The following is a 16391-nucleotide window of genomic DNA, read 5'->3' as shown; positions in this document are numbered from 1 at the left end:
CTTACTTTAGTTAAAAGGTAAACAACCCCTTTAATACCTTGTGTCTAGAAGTGGGCTGTTTGTGAGATGAAATAGAAGAATGATCCTTATAGAGGATAAGAATGGACAGCCCAATAGCATTACAATCAGCTCAGAGTATTGCTAATGTCCCCAATGGGAACCAGAACTCTGACACCGCGCAGCCTTCACGACAAGCACTACCACTTGGGAGTACATAGATTTATAGACTTATTAAAGTTCTATTCTCTGACCTAGTAAGCACAAAGCTTGGCTAGAACAATGCCAACAATAATTCCAGGTTCTACATAGAAGAAAGGGGCCTCCATCCATCTTTACCCAGCACTCCCTGGGGCGCCTGCCTACAGTCCCTCTGTCACAGCTTTTTATACGACTCTATAGATCTATAGAAATATTAATCTGAGTGTGTGCTGCTTGGGATATTTTATTTTTGCAACCAGCTCTGGAAAAGTAAAGAACATGGTTACGCAATGCTATTTTGGCTATGTAGCCTATTTAATATATATATCTATATTGTATAATTGAGCATCCCATTAAGTGCTCACAATGCACTTTGGGTGAACGGTCATTGTTGCCTTAAAGGAGACATATACAATAATTTTTCACTTTATCTTAAAAAGCAGCTAACACAGAAAAATTGAATACAATAAAGTTTATTTTCTACCTACTCTTCAAGAAGGCTGTTAAATCCTTGCTGAAACGCTGCAGCCCCTCCCATCCACAGGGCTTCCGGCCAGAACAAAGTCTCTGTCTTCAGCTCGGGCCGCCGGCCCCAGCTTCTTTCCTACTGACACGCTGCAGCCAGTGAGAGAGGAGTGGGCGTGAGATGTGGGCGGGGACTTTGGTGATGTCATTTCCCCGCCCACGTCAGTCACGCTGGGGTCCTGCTCTCTTGTGCTGCTCCCAGCCCCGCCCAGCCCTCCTGAAAAGCTGTTCACTTGGCTGGCAGCGTCTGGGACTCGATCCTGGTAAGTAAGCCTCTTAAATCTCTTTATTGAAAAATAATATTTTGCCAAAAAAAACGTTTTTGATACTAAAGGAGTCTATTCTATAGACTGTACCTAATGAAAAGAAATGTGTTTGTTTTTACATGCAATTCCCTGCAACTTGTACTTTGACACCTAAGCTGTTTTTTTTTGCATTTTCTCCTGCAACAACTCCCTGCAACTTGTACTTTGATACCTAAACTGGCTGTTTTTTGGTATTTTCCCCTGCAACAACTCCCTGCAACTAGTACTTTGATACCTAAACTGGCTGTTTTTTGGTATTTTCCCCTGCAACAACTCCCTGCAACTAGTACTTTGATACCTAAACTGGCTGTTTTTTGGTATTTTCCCCTGCAACAACTCCCTGCAACTTGTACTTTGATACCTAAACTGGCTGTTTTTTGGTATTTTCCCCTGCAACAACTCCCTGCAACTTGTACTTTGATACCTAAACTGGCTGTTTTTTGGTATTTTCCCCTGCAACAACTCCCTGCAACTTGTACTTTGATACCTAAACTGGCTGTTTTTTGGTATTTTCCCCTGCAACAACTCCCTGCAACTTGTACTTTGATACCTAAGCTGGGTTTTCTTTTGCATTTTCTCCTGCAACAACTCCCTGCAACTTGTACTTTGATACCTAAGCTGGGTTTTCTTTTGCATTTTCTCCTGCAACAACTCCCTGCAACTTGTACTTTGATACCTAAGCTGGGTTTTTTTTGCATTTTCTCCTGCAACAACTCCCTGCAACTTGTAAAGATCAGGCAGCAGCACAGGACAGCTATGTGCAGACTGGTAACAGATACACAGGCAGGGAGTGGGAGGGGTTTCCCTGCTACAGCAGAGTTCAGCCTGTCAGTCAGTGCTGTGACCATTTCCTGTGGGAGAATGAAGAGACACTCCCATCTCTCATTTCAGTTTAGCTTCAGAGGAGTGAAGATCTCTCTGCAGCTCTGATATAAAAACGATTTTAGCAGGTAAAATGCATTCAAATCGTTTTTTTTCTGCAAGATTACATAGATTGAAGAAAGATGAATTATATAACTGAATATGAAGTTGATATGAAATGTCTCCTTTAAAGTGTTGGGAAAAGGAGGCTTTCCCACCGCCCCTCCATTTCGCTTAAATATTAATATAAATAATGGTGATACGCAAATCCCAGCATTGATTTGTGTATGAGGCTTATTTGACAGGATTCAGTTGAATCCCTGAGTGCCTGGCTGAACCAAATCCTTGCTGTAATTGTCACGCAACCTTAGACTGTAAGTTGAGAATTTTTTTTCCTGAATTTTGTGATTTTGCTATACACACAAATACAGGTTTGGTAAACGATAATACATTGTCTAAAGCTGTTCAAGCCCCATATACCCCTAGGGACATGCCCCTGATCTGCCAAAACTAACCTACCCCAAACTCGCCCTCTTTAAGGGACACCCGACACGTTTGTGGTAGTTCAGGCCCCCCCTGCTTCCGCTGGGCCCCTGACAGGTTGGGGTTCCCCCCAGACGGTATTTGACAATGGCAAATCGCCAGCTAGGGCAGGAATTACAAATTTACCAGCAATATATCTGCTGGTAAATTTGTAAGGGTGGCAGCCCTAACTATAATGCCTTCCCCTTCCCTGATTCTTTCTGCAATTAATCACTCCCTTTTATATAACGGCCAGCCTCTGCTCTGCTCACTCACCCTGCCCACCTAATTACTTCACCTGTCCATGTCCCAACCCCAGCCACCCATTTCTCTGCCTAGTCCACCCATTTCCCTGCCTATTGCACCCATTTCTCCCCCCCAACCACCCTTTGCCCTACCTAATCTGCCCATTTCCCCATCCCAGCCACCCATTTCCCCATCCCATCCATTTCTATGCCCCATCCACCCATTTCTCTGCCTAGTCCACCCATTTCCCCATCCTATCCACCCATTTCCCTGCCTATTCTGCCCATCCCCCCAACCACCCTTTGCCCTGCCTAGTCCGCCCATTTCCCATCCCAGCCACCCATTTCCCCATCCACCCATTTCCCTGCCTATTCTGCCCATTTCTCCCCTCCAACCACCCTTTGCCCTGCCCAGTCCGCCCATTTTCCCACCTCAGCCACCCATTTCCCCATCCACCCATTTCCCCCCCCAACCACCCTTTGCCCTGCCTATTCCACTCATTTCCGCCCCCCAACCACCCTTTGCCCTGCCCAGTCCGCCCATTTTCCCACCCCAGCCACCAATTTCCCTGCTAGGTGTCCTTCCTGCAAACCTTAAATCATAAGGGGCTCATTTATGACCAGGGCAGCTGTGCTCACACAAAACTGGATGAAGGGGGTGAATGATGCCATTTATTAAAGGTACTTGTATCCGTCCCGCCCCCTGTTCTGAATCACATGCAAGTTCATATATTGATATAGGGGAGCCCTGGAGTTACTGTCATGCTGGCGGTGAGTTCAGGGATCCCCCCTTATTAAATATATATATATATATATACACACACATATGTACAATATTTGCAATAAAGGGATGTCACAGTTTTTTCTGCCATTCTGCCCATAGTCACTGTGTGTATGCAGCAGTTCAGAATACTGTCCTTTATGGCACTCCGCGGCTGCACGCCCCCACACAGATCCATAAACCAATGTCATCAGGCATGGTATCTGCTGATTGCCCCCCACCCCGAGCCGCTGCCGGTGACACACCACTCAACAAATCTCTTCCAATTAAAGAGTCTTCCCTGTTGGTTTAAAAAGGGTGAGAGGAACATGCACTCTGCTCGTTGCCTTTCATCCAGCTGTTACCGTCATAAATAATTCCCCGCTTTAGTGCTGGAAGGGTGATTACTTTATATTGCTGTCACATTGTGCGTGATTTGCTTTGCTATCTCCGCCGTTCCCAAGAACCGGCCCGACATTTTAACTTTTTTCCACCAACTTTTCTGCAGCGGCACAAAAATATGAAAAATTAAATTTTTCTTTGTGTTTCTGCACAAAAAAGATTTCACTGGGTATAAAACAAAATCCGAAAACTCCACAAACTCATTATCAGAGAGAGATGGCAGCAACTGAATTGCCTCAGAATAAAGAATGATCTATGTCAGGGGATTTTTTTGTCTTGTGGATTATGATATATAAAGAGGCGCCACATCTTGATTCACTCTAATAATATTAAGAAAGCTGCTATAACAAATGACTACAGTGATCAGTCTGGGATACAGCCATCAGTCTGGGATACCACTGGGATACATCTGGGATTTCCTTGCAATCCTCTGGGGGCCACTAAAGCATAATTCTGATGTCACAGGATTAAACAGAATAAAAATAATATACTTACAAATAATAAAGCATCATATTGGGACCCTTGGACCCACTGGACCTTATCAAAGGCTACTGCTACCATCGGCCACAGTGACCACCACCCCATCAATCCCCCGAATCCCCCCCCACTGCTGCTGCTGCAGATGCCATCCACCAGCTACACCCCTCCCCGCCCATCTCAATGGATGGCCCAATGGGTTTTATCCAGTGGGCCAGTCCAGCTGTAAAATACTCTATAATCAGAATTGTAATCTTTGAAAACACAATTTAGGCGGCTAAATCTAGGCAGATTTAAAATGCTGATTTGACCAATTCGGTATCTCATCTGCCCCTGTGTTAAGGCCCCCATACACGGGCCGATAGAAGCTGCCGATATCGGTCCCTTGGACCGACTTGGCAGCTTATCTGCCCATTTAGGGGCAGAAACGAGCGGGCTGGCCGACCTATATCTGGCCTGAAATTGGCCAGATATCAATCGGCCAGGTTAAAAGATTCAGTCGGATCGGGGGCCGCATCAGCTCGTTGATGCTGTCCCCGAACCGACTGCCCCATTGCCGCCTATATAATCCGGTCGTTTGACTCCAGGGCCAAACGATCGGATTATTTTTTTTTAAGTTCAAGCTCCCCGATATCGCCCACCCGTAGGTGGGGATATCAGGAAGATCCGCTCACTTGGCGATCTCGCCAATCGAGCGGATCTTACCGTGTACGGGGACCTTTAGGCCCTCCAACAGGCCTAGTCAACTGATATCTGGCTGAAATTTCCCACCCTGGGTGGGCATATTGGGGAAAGATCTTCTCATCTGGCGAGCTTGCTAAACAAGCGGATCTTATAATGTATGACCAGCTTTATTTACAAGTGGAAATAGAAAGTGCAAAAATATATATAAACGATGGCAAGCATGAGAAAGACACATGAAACATCTGTTGGAATGGCAGAAGGAGAAGGACTTAAGATAAGAGAGGTCATTTACAAAGCAATACTGCAGATCATTAAAGGTTCATGCGTCTAAAGTCACTCCTTGCTCTTCTACATAGTTGCACCCTGGATTTACAACAACCTCAAAGGTAGTGGAAGCTTCAGGGTTCCCAGAGCAGCCTGTGTTAGCTGAGACAGCGGACATGCAGTTGCACTCAGACATAAACCCTAAAAACAAGGATGGAATGTTCCATTTACTGAAAATGTTCACATCAGGGGTGGCCAAGACGTCGATCGCGGTCCACCAGTCTATCCCCTGTGGATTTCTGGTGGACCACCTCTAAGCCTTGGAATGCGGAAGTATGTATGTATGTATATCTTTATTTATAAAGCGCTACTTATGTACGCAGCGCTGTACAGTAGGATACATTAATACAAACAGGGGGTTATTAAGATAATAATAGATAAATACAAAGTATAACAATAAATACAAGGTACAGTTACAATAAGTTAAGAGTCAAAGACACAAGAAGATGGAGGTCCCTGCCCCGTAGAGCTTACAATCTGTAGGTTGTACATGTTACTTTTTGATCTTGCAGAGTCCCTGCAGTAGAGAGATGCCGTAGCACAATTTGTACTTTGAGCTTTAAGCAAAAACCTTCTTTCTCTTAGAATCTTTACAGCCCACTTATTTTTTATAGCTTTTTTTTATACCATCCCACAATTAAATTCCACCCCCCCAGGTATCTCACCCGGTATCCACATTCACTTAATAATGAGCAACTCATGTTTTCACCATTTTGCTAACTGTAATTGTATGCCCAGACACGAAGAAAGCCAATTACCTGTAGACAACACAATCTGCTTTTCCATTAGGTGGCCCTGTCACCATTTGCAAGATTTAGTTTCCCTACTTTATCATGTTAGATGGTATTCATCGCGTCTGTTAACTGTGGCTTTAATTAGCTATTTTGCCTTGAAAACCCAAATCTTATCTTTCTGAAAGGTTTATATGTTGTATCCTTTATATATTTATGGAGAAACTGTTTAGGAACACTCGGTGGCATTGACAAATTATACTTCAGTTAGACTGTAAAGGTTATGTAAGCAAGGGCTGGCAGTGTAGTGTTGGCCAAGTGGTGCATGGAAGGACCATGGAAGGACCAAGTGTGCTCTCTCCTGTCCACACATGACTTCTGCACCAAGATGGATAGCCATTCAAAATGAATTCCAGTTTTAATGGGTACGACTTTCTATGTAGGCTATATATATATATTCAAGCAATGTTTATGGTTATCCATAACCCTTACTGTAATTTCATTAGTTCCATTGTAGATGGCTGAAGCCTGGGTGCTGACTATGATAGATTTGTGATGCCTTCGGGTAAAAAAAAAGTTTGAGATTTGAGAAATTGTTTCTGTAATTAATGTAAATAATGGATCCATATGATCCATATTCATTTACATGGTCAGTTAGAAAAGCAGTCAATTTTCATATAGAAAGCCCTACAGCTCCAATATCTGTGCGTGGTATTGGTTTTTTGGTGCATGGATGTTGCACAGAGAATAACTGAGATAACCACCATTAAGCTCAAAATAATGGGTTCCATGGGCAGATCTTCTCCATGTCTGTGATGGCCTCTCATTCTGCAGTTGACAACAAACTCCCAGTTCTCAAAGATATATTTATTTTATTATTGCCAGGCAAGGACCAACTGCAAGCTTTCTTGTGGAGGCCGGGATGGTACAGAGTTCTGGGTAAAAACATTCATCATTCCATGTTAGTTTCTACCTGTATTTTTAAGTGTTTCTTGTGTCAGCACACAAGACACTACCAACACACAAGACAAGATGGACTATTCAATGGACTATTGGGAAAACAATGTGTGAAGTTCCTAAAACAGCAGGTATAATGTGCCCTTTCTTGTTAAGTCTTAGAATGCAGACACCCCATGAATGCAACGCCCCCTGTTGGTGTGAGTCTGTTTGTTAATTTGGTTCAAACACCTATCTCTGAGAGACAGACAGTATACGATATAAACATTTTCTTTAATCAGAAGGTCTTCTATCCAGTAGGCAATAACATATACTCATAACTATGGTTATCCTATAGAGCCGAGTGAACATCTTCAACCAGTGATTTATCCATAGAAAGCAGGGATGCTATTAGGGTACAGGAGGTACTGCAGTTAAGGGCCCCATGACAGAGGGGGGCACCAAGGCAGAAATTGTGGGTTGTGAAAGAGGCCGGGTTTGTGTTAGAGTGGGTGGGGTTGGGTGGACCATGGGTGGAGTGTTAGCATAATCGTGTTGTGGTTGGAGCAGATCTGGGTCTTGAATGTGAGTGCAATGAGCATTTTATTTTTATTGAAGCCCCATTTTGCTTATCCAGAGATCCCAGGTGGCCTGTTGGCTACAATTACCAATGGCTGCCCTGATAGAGAGACTCCAAGCTTGTACCCTACTATACACAGTTCCTTCAGGCAAGTGTCCTGGTTCCAATAATTCCTCTTTAGCCACTTTCTTCCTAATCTGAAGGTATAATTAGCCTGTCCCCTGCTAGCCTCCCTTGCAGTTATCTTCATCTGTTAAAGTAATTACTTCTCAGTTAGAAGTTCTGATTGGTGCATAGATTGTATTCCCTTTCCTCTTGCTAAGACTACAGGGAGTTGTGCAAGAAAGCAAAGCTAAAATCATTATTCACTTGCCATACATCACCTTTCACCCCGTCTCAGGGATGTTCTCTGCAGCGATATTATTCTGTCTCTCATTGAACCTAATTACAACTTTTCAGAACGGTATTTAATTTGCATTTAAACAATTACAATTTTACAAACTATCCCTCTATTTACATTAAACTGTTCACAAGTTCAGCATATTTAGATTCAGCGTTCTTAGGCATATTTATAGGTGCACAGAGTATCAACCATAATGCACTGGGCTTTTTCGCTTCAAGTGCTTTAGGTCCCACAGTTGTTTAGGACTCATAACAAGGTAAGACACAGGTCCATTAATATCTAGGACCAATGTGCCATCCTCCGTTCTTTAACTGTCTATTAGTCAATGATGTGAACAAAGTGAGCACTCTCCAGTATATGTGGAAAACTGGGAAACGGCCCTTGATTTAACTTGGACTTACAATGTTTGTGATGGAACATCAACTGGTGGGAGCCATACCAGACTTGTGCAAACCAAAGACAATCCCCAAGATATTTGGAGCCAAGAATGTGCTGGATTCTATTCCAGGGCTCCTTTCTGTTACTGCAGTCTGGCTGGGAACATGTATTTTTAGACAGGCTGACCAACAAGGACATCGCATCCATGGCTATCCAAGGTGGACCTCCCCTTAAAACTTTCATGCATGCTGTAACCTGTGTCAGACCAAGGTATTTTGTCACCCAATGGGCAATTACTTTAATCATCACCCTCCCCCCGTCTCATCTTAGTAGTCATAGCACAGTGGCCAATATCCCCCCTCTGTCCAGCCCAACACTACCCCCCCAAATAATCACATGGCACACCAGCCCCACCCAACCCCCTCAGTCCCAGTACACCCAATTGCCCTCAGAAAGTCGCAGTTCACCCCCCCCCTATGGTAGCCACCTTTTTTGTAATTAAATACCAGCCTTTGGGTGGGGCATGGGAGGTGATGTCACTCGGGGGCAGGGAAATGGGCAGAGTGGGTGGGAATATGAGTGGGGCACAGGAGGGACAATCCTTATAAGGGTGAATCAGGCAGTACAGAGCTTCAGGGAAGGGAGGGATTTATAGGGTATTACAAATTGCAATTACATTGCAAGAAAATGTGTAATTGCAGCCCAGGCCCTAGTACCCCTAACCCCCCAAAACTGTTACAGCTGCACACAGCACAACCCTCAGGTACTCACAGCATGTCCATTTTCCAAACAAATTGACAGAAAGTAAATAATGAAAAAACACCATCGCCAGCCATATAAAAACCTGCAACCCGGCCACAAGAGAGTCTCTCTGTGTAAGGAGGCAAACCACCCCAGCACAGCAGCTTCATGCTGTTTATCCCGCCGCCCCTTACAGACTGACAGGGGAGCAGGAAGCACTTGTGCCAGGGACAAGATTAGGTAAAGACTATCATTGCGCCAAGGGGCAGCTCTCCCTTACACTCACTAAACATTGTTTTATTAAAGGCCAATCCAATGCACACACAAAAGAAATAGTGAAAAAAGTCATTCTCCCTGGAAACTACGGCGTCCAACAATTGTGCCCAAACGCTTGCGTTTCTAGCCCTAATGCTGCCTGAGGTAGTTTTTGCGATGCCGAATCCTCAGCGCTAGAGGGGGTCCAGGGGTTGGTATTGCTAATGGAGATGGCGCAATTGTGCTCCCTGCACTAGAAGAGCTGAATATCCAGTTTAAAAAAAACAAAATTAATCTCTTAAAGTTACCAGGAGCAGCATTTTGCCACCCCTGGTAACTTGCAGGGTGCTGCCCCTGAGCCCTAGGCCCCTGGCTACTCTGCTTACCGCTAGTTCCAGCCCTATGTGCAGGTACCAGCATTGTCCACAGTGCATCATTCATGAACAAATCACTTGCAACTGGCATATCAGTAATGGTGCAACCTAAGGAGGGTTCATCTATATGACTCCCGTGGCCTGACCCTTAAGAATACAGCAGGCAGGGCTGTAACTGTGCAGCAGACACAAGTCTTTGAACGCCATTTTGTAGTGCAAAGATCTGCGGGCAAAGTGCAGGACCAGGTGCAATCAGTAACAAAACTAATTTAGGGCTGGCACGGGTGCAGGAACATGGCAATTTCAACCCCAGTGCTGGGCCCAGTTCTATTGGTGCCCAAGGCCTGGCCCTCAAACATTCTTCTCCCTGCCAATGGACACTTGCACCCCCTCTCTACTTGGTCTGCTGCTGCTGCTGCTTATTACTGGAACCCCCTCTTCTCCTACTGCTGCCATTCTCTCTCCTTTCCAGTCTCATTTCCCCCTGATTGTGGTCCCTGCGCCGGTGCCCATCTCTCAGTTTTGCCCCCACTGTGTTGTGCCCTAGGCAGCAGCCAATTCAGTCTACACATATTTCCTGTGCGATTAGTAAATAAGCACTATATTATACTGCTTCATGCCCAACAATAAAAGCCGGTTTCCTATTTCCACAGTGTTATGACTTTAGTGAACAAAAAACACATTAAGGCAGAAATACTGTGTTCTCAAAACAAGTGCCGCCTACTATAACTTGGTAAATCTCAGCCACAAGGCGCATATGCGATGGAATCCTATTTACTCTCGCTCCATTCATACAGCAGATGTACAGCATTGTCTGTGGAAACCATATTTGTCATCTGTTTTCCTTATAAGAACAGACAATATCCTCCCGACATCAGCAGCAAAGTGACAGCTTAATTGCATGTGGGCTGCCTGCGTGGCACTCGGGTATAATTACTATAATAGATGTGTGCGGTGGATCCCAATGAAGCCGCAATAAGCATTTCATATTATTTAGCAAATCACAGTTATTTGACAAATGAATCTTTACGGCGTTTACACGAGATATTGTCAAACATCAGCCCCATCCCTGCCTAATGTCGACTGTCACTCACCGGCAAAGCAAAATAATGGGGGAACTAGTTTTAAGGTGGCCCCTTATTTATTTTCTGCATTCTCATGTATGCACTGCTATTGAAATACATGGAATGTAATTAAGGATCATGTCATGTCATTAAGACTCTGACTTATAATCGATGATAAACTTTAAATGCCAGGGTTTGGTATTTACACCATGCATTGTATATGCCCCGCATTTGATTTCGAACCGTTTTTTTACAAACATTTGTCATTCTATAGCTTTGCTTGTCAATGAGACCCCTTATTATTGCATACAAAGTAGCAATTGCCATGCACTACAGGTATGGGATCTGTTATCCAAAAAAACGCTATCCAGAAAGTTCGGAATTATAGGAAATCCATCTCCTGTTCTATTTTTTTATTTTTCTTTGTACTTGATCCCAACTAAGATATAATTACCCCTTATTGGGGGCAGAACAGTCCTACTGGGTTTATTTAATGGTTAAATGATTCCCTTTTCTCTGTAATAATAAAACAGTACCTGTACTTGATCCCAACTAAGATACAATTACCCCTTATTGGGGGCAGAACAGTCCTATTGGGTTTATTTAATGGTTAAATGATTCCCTTTTCTCTGTAATAATAAAACAGTACCTGTACTTGATCCCAACTAAGATATAATTACCCCTTATTGGGGCAGAACAGCCCTATTGGGTTTATTTAATGGTTAAATGATTCCCTTTTCTCTGTAATAATAAAACAGTACCTGTACTTGATCCCAACTAAGATATAATTACCCCTTATTGGGGCAGAACAGCCCTATTGGGTTTATTTAATGGTTAAATGATTCCCTTTTCTCTGTAATAATAAAACAGTACCTGTACTTGATCCCAACTAAGATATAATTACCCCTTATTGGGGCAGAACAGCCCTATTGGGTTTATTTAATGGTTAAATGATTCCCTTTTCTCTGTAATAATAAAACAGTACCTGTAATTGATCCCAACTAAGATATAATTAATCCTTATTGGAGCCAAAACAATCCTATTGGGTTTAATAAATGTTTCAATGATTTTGCAGTAGACTCAAGATATGGAGATCCAATTTTGGCAAGACCCCTTATCCGGAAACCCCAAGGTCACGAGCATCCTGGATAACAGGTCCCCATACCTGTATCTATATAGTAGTTATAGCATATTATATGTATTGGGATACATGTGTGCCTGTAAGAGCAGGAAGCAAAGTTACATTTTGAGCGCAATTGCCATGTATTTTTCCCCATTGTGCAGTATCTTTTCCCTGAGTTACAGCACCATTGCAGTACCAAAAGAGTGGTGCACTAGTGCAATTGCGCTGCACCTACCGCAGTTGAGCCTCATTCAGCAAAATTACCACAACTGTGTATGCATTTCGTTGCAACCCAGACGCTTGCCCAGCAAGGAGCATTTCCAGCATTCGTTGTGTGAGTGACATCTGCACCCGATTCTTTAGGTGCAAGTGTGTGGCGCCTATAGACGCTGGGCGCCAAGGGAACCCTGAAGCTACCGCCTGGTCAGGGGGTGACGATAGCTTTAGGATTCCCCTGTGTCAATAGCACAGCAGCTAAGCTGTATATATAATGTGTGATGAAGGTCCACAAAACACAGGACTTAAATGTTGAAGTAAATTATTTTTATTTGGAGGCTCCCCCACTCTCTTTAAGATAAAGCTCAGCTGTTACCTTCTGGAGCACTAAAACATTATTTTGCCTAGTCCTGCGCTTAAGGGCAAATGCCCATACCTGGTGCACTCTTACATATAGATATATATATCTTAGCTATATACTAAGATATAATTACCCCTTATTGGGGGCAGAACAGCCCTATTGGTTTTATTTCATGGTTAAATGATTCCCTTTTCTCTGTAATAATAAAACAGTACCTGTACTTGATCCAACTAAGATATAATTACCCCTTATTGGGGGCAGAACAGCCCAACTGGGTTTATTTAATGGTTAAATGATTCCCTTTTCTCTGTAATAATAAAACAGTACCTGTACTTGATCCCAACTAAGATATAATTACCCCTTATTGGGGGCAGAACAGCCCTATTGGGTTTATTTAATGGTTAAATGATTCCCTTTTCTCTGTAATAATAAAACAGTACCTGTACTTGATCCCAACTAAGATATAATTACCCCTTATTGGGGGCAAAACAATCCTATTGGGTTTAATTAATCTTTTAGTCATTTTTTAGTAGACTTAAGGTATGGAGATCCTTATCTGGAATATCCTTGGTCCCGAGCATTCTGGATAACAAGTCCTATACCAGTACTGGGAAGCTATAAACCTGTTATAAAGACATTCACCTGAAATGATGCTTTGCTATTCACTATCCCCTATGAAAATGCTTATTTTGCACAGATATTATACATTAATAATGTTTATTTTATTCTATAACAGCGATAACTCCTAGACTTGCATTAATGGTACAAATATGTATTTTCTCCCTTTCCTTTAATTAACTATAAAAACATTTTCGGGAAATGTATTTAATGAGCATTTTTTTTTTACTATCTTTGTAATGATCGCACTTTCTTCCATTAGTCGCAACTAGGACAGTTGGTCCTTGAATTATTGGTGTATTAATGTTAGAGAGACTAGTGAGGAAAAGTCCACAATGAGTTTGCAAAGTGTTCAAAGTACTTTTAGATTTTATGTTGTCAATATAGATCACAGGATATTATTCCATTTTATCTCACTCTTGTAGGCACTCTGTAATCTGAAAAGGACGGAGAATTGAAATGTGGCTCAAAGGAGAAAACTTTTCACAATAACAGGTAAGTTCATTTCCTATAGTCGTCAACTTTGCTGAACAGCCAAACACAAAGAAGGTTATTATTAGAGATGCTTTGGTGCATCCCTAATAATTATTATATAGTGTGAGAATTTACTTACATGGCGGAGGTGGCAATACTTGTTTTTTCAAAGGAAGAGACAGCTACACCCAGTGTAACATCAAGCAGGTAAATACCTGTGTTTTATTCACAGCAGGGTTTTCCCCACAACTGGCACTTTTCAATTCACACAACATAGCAAAATAAACAAGTAAAGTTTATTCTTTTGACACCAGAGCAGACTGGTCCATTGGAAGGCTGAATATCTTAGAGAGCTAATTTTGGCAGTGCCTCGGCCATTATTAAGGCAACTTATCTGGGAAAAGAAAATATCTAACACATCATTATCATTTATTTATAGAGCCCCAGCAACTTACACAGTGCTTTCATGTTAAATTTACAGTAATTTAACAAACAAAGGTTACAGGGTAAAATAGGATCACAGGGCCCTACTCACAAGAGCTTACAATCTAAAGGACACAGTCTTTAGGTGTTTATTTCATTTGCTCTAGCAAAAGTGCACAAACTTAAGACTGTAAGCTCTACGGGGCAGAGACCTCCTTCCTACTGTGTCTCACACCCCATGGCACTTACTCCCTGTGTATTTATACTTATTTATTGTATTTATTATAACACTTGTCCTTCCTGTGTGTAATTGTGTATATTGTAAGATTGTAGAGAGCTGCATATCTTTGTAGCGCTTTATAAATAAAGTTATACGGGATTCTGCGCATCCCTTATTTTTTGTGGTTTTTCAGTTATTTGTTTGTTTAGCCACTTATCTGGTTGCCAGGGTCTTGTTTTCCTTAGCAACTAGGCAGAATAAGATACTGGAATGTGAATATATATATATTGTCGGAAATCAGATATATTATCATTGATAGTTTTACATGGTGAGCATTCTGCCCTATTTAATGTGCTGCATGGGGTGCAGTAAAGCTGGCGTGTCAGTGTAACATTTCCATCAAGCTGAATTAGGCAGCAGAGTTCAGGCGGTGCCAGTTTGTTGTACGTACGGTTTGTACTGGTGCTGCATGATCAAGAGGCAGGATGACCCGGAACAATGACCTATAATTCATTGGCAGAACACTAATCTGGATGTACAGTGTGTGCCATCCATACCACCGTGTCTCTTGTAACCATTTAATCATGATTTCTCCACAGAAGCAGGTTATAGGTCCAGCGGCTGGAGAGGCGCCGGTGCCCACGTGTCATTAGCTATGAAAGGGGCGATTTATTAAATATAAATGTTATATATATACTACAATTTCCCCTTTGAACCTTTTGTATATATGTATTTTATCTTGGAAATGTTATGGTAGGAATGTTTCTTGCTGCTGTTGAACAGAGGCCCACATCCCCGTCTCTCAGGGACATTCTCAGAGGCTTTTTTGTGCCAACGCCGAAGCTTTCAGCAATTGTCTGTTCCAAGGGCAGAATCTCGTACGGTTTCAGCGCTGTCAGAACACCTACACGTTTATTGCTTTCTCCGATACTAATGCAAGGAGATTCCTGCTGACACAGAATATATGGGTCACAACGCTACAGAGCCACCGACTCATTCTCAAAATATAAATCTGATATTTTTTTTCCAAAATGTCATGCAGAATTCCTGTAGTCAGTGTAAATGAGTTGCCACAAATGCACCGGAACTGAAAATGTCACATACAATTCATTTTGATGTAGATTTGCCATATGGCTATGGCTCCCGAGGGACCTAAGTTTTCTTGGCAATCAGGGATTATTTATCAACACTGGGAACATTCGTACCTGGGCAGTAACCTGTGGCAACCAAACAGTGATTAGCCAAGTTCAGCCGGTTACAGGTAGAGCAATGAGAGCAATGAGAGTGTTGCCATGGGTTACTGCCCAGGAGCCAAGGTGATACTGAAAAACATACATATTTTACATGTGTTTTGGTGAACAAATACACCAAAACCTATACAGCTATATTTGTACATTGGTCTTGTCCTAAACCAACTTTTTTTTCATTTGTTATGATTTTTTTTTCATTTATATTCAGGTTTACACCCAAATGTAGTAAAAGCCACTAAGTTTGCCCAGGAGCAGTAACCCATAGCAACCAATAAGATGTTTGCTTTAAAACAGGTGACCAGAAAATTCTACTTGCTGATTGGTTGCTATGGATTTATGCTTCTGGGCAAACTTAGTGCCTTTTATTACCTTAGTAATGAGTAGAGAATGCTATTCAATGGTCTTTGTTTTCTATTATTTGAGATTTTTTAAATTATTTTGCCGTTTTGTTCAGCAGCTCTCCAGTATTCATTTCAGCAGCTATCTGGTTGCTAGAGTTCAATTTAACCTAGCAACGAGGCAGCAGTATGCAGGCCCGGATTTGTCGCGAGGCCACAAAGACCCGGGCGTAGGGCGGCACAAATTTGGGGGCGGCACAAATTTGGGGGCGGCATGCACCAAAATCTTGCCATTTTGCTCCCATACGGAGCAATGGGGACCTCTCTCCATTGCTCGGTATGCGAGGGGGGGGGGGTTGATGCTCGGGGAGCCCAGATTAGAAATCCAGCGCCGGCAGTATGAACGTGAGGCAGAAATATGAATAGGAGAGGGCTTAAATAGAAAGAAAAGTCATAAAAAGTAACAATACCAATTTGTAGCCTTACAGATCAATAGCCTTTTTGGCTGCCGGGGTCAGTGAGCTCTATTTGACAGATATAAGGAGTCAGAAGAGGAAGGCAAATAATTAAAAAACGATGAAAAATGAAGACCAATTGAAAAGT

The 16391-nt window shown here is 42.6% G+C and overlaps 1 long non-coding RNA gene across 1 annotated transcript; it reads left to right on the top strand.

Moving 5' to 3' along the window:
* Positions 1 to 811: 811 nt before the first annotated feature.
* On the top strand, positions 812 to 16358 carry LOC105946261. The gene is made up of 3 exons (XR_001169785.3): positions 812 to 986; positions 13509 to 13578; positions 16269 to 16358. It is a non-coding gene; the product is annotated as an uncharacterized LOC105946261 (long non-coding RNA).
* The last annotated feature ends 33 nt before the right edge of the window (positions 16359 to 16391 follow it).

The sequence above is a fragment of the Xenopus tropicalis genome, chromosome 1 (genome assembly GCF_000004195.4).
Source record: "Xenopus tropicalis strain Nigerian chromosome 1, UCB_Xtro_10.0, whole genome shotgun sequence".
NCBI classification, from domain to species: Eukaryota; Metazoa; Chordata; class Amphibia; order Anura; family Pipidae; genus Xenopus; species Xenopus tropicalis.
The sequence above is the reverse complement of the archived record's forward strand: the minus strand, read 5'-3'. Positions and strand labels throughout refer to the sequence as shown.